This window comes from Peromyscus maniculatus, chromosome 2 (assembly GCF_049852395.1).
Source record: "Peromyscus maniculatus bairdii isolate BWxNUB_F1_BW_parent chromosome 2, HU_Pman_BW_mat_3.1, whole genome shotgun sequence".
NCBI classification, from domain to species: Eukaryota; Metazoa; Chordata; class Mammalia; order Rodentia; family Cricetidae; genus Peromyscus; species Peromyscus maniculatus.
The window spans coordinates 126,655,141-126,659,123 of record NC_134853.1 but is presented as its reverse complement, the minus strand read 5'-3'; the positions used below and the strand labels follow the sequence as shown (position 1 = coordinate 126,659,123).

The window sequence follows — 3,983 nt, the reverse complement described above, 5'->3', positions numbered from 1 at the left end:
GGTTTTATCAGGGAAGACTCTATGAAAATCTTGGCTACAGACATAAAGAAATAAACCTAGGTGAACTACAAGACATGTGACATATATTTTACCTGCTCAAACATAAAACAAAAATCATCTTTGGCTGACTTGTGCATAAGCACAGTCTATACTTGTATTAAATGCAGATATGTATGTTACCTTTGAAACTTTATGTTTTTTCAGAATAAGGGGACCATATACCAATGAAAATGGGTAACCCAGGTGATCCAGCATCTCAGAGTGCCTCTGCTGCAGTTCCTCAGAGTTCTGCATCCAGAACAGCTTCAAGGTTGTTGGGTAAGATTGGACCAGCCTCACATACTACTCCAGCCAGGACTTGACCATTATCCTGATTTTTTCAGGGTCTCCCAAAGATGCCAGTGCCCCCAGACAACAGAAAGCAGTCTAGAGAAAATAATGCTCACATTCTTAAGAAATGGGTTATGAATATTTGTCATCATTGGGGGGTTGGTTATGAGTTGTTAATGGTCATGGTTAGGAAAAAAAAACTAAAAAAAGGAGTTAGATTCAAGGATCTCTTTCTGAAGAAAGAAAGAAGAATATAGTATAGAAATGATGAGATAAGATGGTAGATTATTGAAACTACTTTAATCCAAAAAGCAAATATTAATCTCAAAATCTTTTAGATTGGTATGAATTTTGGTTTATTGATTCAAATTTAAAGTTATTTTTGTTATACTGCATGTATGTTTCTACTCTTGTTTGGGGTATTGTGCTTATGTAGCTCATTTAAAAATGTAATGTATAATTAAGAAATACAGGTTAGTAGTTAGTCATCTATAATAATCAAACTTGTAGTCATATTAGGTATGTTTTCAAGGTTAAACAGATATATTTAGATAAATAGATGGTCTTCAAACACTTCAAAGACCTACAGAACATGACATTTAAGATGTTTAATAACCATTGCTTTTCATGGCAATGAGACATGTCTGTTTTTGGCAGCACCAATTTACTTCAGGCAAGATGATGGGCATTGAAGAACCTCCATATGGAGTTTACTTTCTTTGTGTCAAAAGCTATCCATGGACAAGAAACTGCCCTTGCATCGATTGCAGACATTATGCTGTCCAAATTGAACAAAAGAAAGCAACTACCAAACTTTGCCAAGACAAGGTAGGACAGTCCTTCAAAATTCTGTGCTTCTCAGAAATGTCTGTCAGATATTCTAGGCCTATAGGCCAAAGATGGATGCCCTAACATTGCAGAGGAACTTTGGGTGACTGGCCAGGCAGCCAGATGTTCCTGTTGTTAGGTAATATTACATCTTTCTGGGGTCTTTGACAGAGTTAAATGCTATATGGTTAAACTTATAGTTTTCCTTAGTTTTGACAAAAAGTAAATTAAGTTTAAACTTTAGACTCACAAAGATAAGATTGATAATAGAATATTTTATCTGAATTTGCCAAATGCAAATGGACTGGATATTGTAATTGTAATTCCTACTTGATAACTGATTTTATTGTATATAGTTTTACTGTGTTAAAGTTAAAATCTTCCTTTTTAATTAGACAAAAAGGGGAAAATGTTGTGGAACAATCTTTTTATATACTGTGAAGATGTGTTGCTCTTGTTGGTTTAATAAAGAGCTAAGTGGCGAATAGCTAGGCAGGAAGAGGCTAGGCAGGACTTAAGGACAGGGAGAGAGTTGGCTAGGATGAAGAAGGGCAGAGTCATCAGCCAGACTCAGAGGAAGCAGGCCATGTAAAAGGTAAGGTAAGAAGCCATGAGCCATGTGGCAGCAAGTAAATTCATGGGTTAATTTAAGTTATAAGAGTTAGTTAGAAACAAGCCTAAGCTATTGGTTGAACATTTATAATTAATAGTAAGTCTCTGTGTGGTTATTTGGGAGCTGGCTGGAGGGACAGAATGTTCCTCTACACTAATGCAAGCACTTAGTGTGGTGTGGCCACCAATACAAGCACCCACGGTTGCACCTAATTTTGGTGGTATATTCCCAACTGACAAAAGTAGGAGGGGAGACCCAGGGCGTGTAAGCAGCTTGCTGCCTGCCATGTGACTGGCTTCGGTAGAGCTGCAGCCTGTACCAGCAGAAGACACACATTGGAATTATGTCTGACACCTCCAGAATAATGCCCGTGTTGTAGTCTTGCCACTGGCCTGCATGACTAAAACCTGCTCAAGAAAGCTCAGCCAGTGATTCTGGTGCAGCTTCCTACCAAGCACCCTAGCATAAAGCATTCATCTTCTCTGAGCCCCTGGCTTTCTTACTTGAAAAATGGGGGCCACTGGGACCCAAGGATGTTTGAAAGGATCCAAAAGGGCTTAGGACTGTGAAAAAGCCCTCTGTAGTACTTACTGTGTGAAGGGGTGCTTGGTAATTGCCTACTTCCTTGTCCCAGAAACCAAGAAGTGCCTGGAGGGCTTCAGGTCCCTTGTGTGTGTACATGACCCCACTTTGCCAAAGACCCAGAACACTGTTTTCTGGGCTTTGGGGTTCAGTTTCCTGGTTGTTTGTTATTATTCTTAATAGAATTCAGGAGAAGGCCGTGAGTGGGCCAGACATCTGTGATAAATCTGCTGGAGTTTTTACAGCAAAGACTTCCCAGTTTCACTGTAGTCATATTTCTTGCTTTTCTTTCCAGCTACCACAAGGGAAGGAAACTATCTTACTTGAATTGAGGAAGAAAAAGCAACCAGCAACAACTCAGAAAACAACAGCCTGTTAGCCTCAGATGACCATCGACCTAGGAAGTAGTAATGTCGAATAGAGCAGGGCACCAGCACACTGGGACTCAATAAAACACACATCTGCTAGGCAAGGCAGTCCTTGTCACAAGCCCTGCCATGCTCCAGATGTTCTGCCAGCTGCTTCCTATGTTACTTTAGAGGACACAAGGAGTCGTATTGCAGCTATCTTATGGAGGAGGAAACTGAGGCTTAGAGGGGTGATTTGATATGGCTGACGCCCTGCAGCCAGTGTGCAGGGGTTATGCTCAGTTGGACTGGCTTCCAAGCCTAAAGTCTTATTCCTATCACTGGCTGCTCAGTTCTTCTGTTTGCTTCCACTGTTTACCAAGAACCTTAATTTAATTTCATGGTAAAAGCAAACAAGCTTTGCAGAGGCTGTATCAAAAAATAGACACAAGTATGATTTTTGTGCTGTGTTTGGTGTTCCCAGGGCCTGACGCCATGCCTGACTCTTAGACAATGAGTGTGCACCAACCTGTGTCTACTAGCATTTTCATTTAACATTCTTTCATCTTAGAGTTTGTGCATGAGCACTGCATTGGTATCACTCATACTCTGTTCCTCTTGCCCTCCCAACTCTTCCTGAGATCTTCCCCAACTCATGGTCGTGTGTGTGTGTGTGTGTGTGTGTGTGTGTGTGTGTGTGTGTGTACACATGTGTCCAAGGCTGACTGCTTAGGATTGGACAACCTACAAGGGAGTTCATTCCTGGGGAAGACTGATTCTTCTTCTCTCAACAGGCATTGATTACCCGTAGCTCTTCTGGGGTGGGACAGTGTGAAATTTCCCTTGTTCACTGAGGCATGTCAATCGGTGTTGTCATGACACTGCTCTTTTTCAGAGAGCTATATTATTGAGAGTTCATGGATACAGCTTCTTTAATGTATATTTATTTTAAATTGGTGTATAGTAATTGTGTGTAGGTTTTGTACAGTGCAATATTTCAATGCATGTTCATAATATGTAATAATAAAGGCATGGTAATTGATATCTACCACATCAGATACATATAATTTACCCGTGTTAGGAATATTCAGTTCCTTTCCAGCATCTTTTTGGAAGTAATTCATTATTGTTATAGACAGTGCTATAGAGCATCAGTTGTCCCTCTTGTTCAGTTGCACCTGACACCCAGTCATCATCCTTTCCTATCTGTCAGTGTTCTTATAGGACAGAAGGAAGAGACGGAGCACAGATGTTGTGAGGAAAGAGACTGGCGCGATGAATCA

At 40.4% G+C, this 3,983-nt stretch overlaps 1 long non-coding RNA gene across 1 annotated transcript; it reads left to right on the top strand.

The window, feature by feature from the left end:
- The first annotated feature begins 203 nt into the window (after positions 1–203).
- LOC143271684 (uncharacterized) lies at positions 204–3,178 on the top strand. Its single transcript, XR_013048880.1, has 3 exons — positions 204–318; positions 988–1,158; positions 2,649–3,178. It is a non-coding gene; the product is annotated as an uncharacterized LOC143271684 (long non-coding RNA).
- The last annotated feature ends 805 nt before the right edge of the window (positions 3,179–3,983 follow it).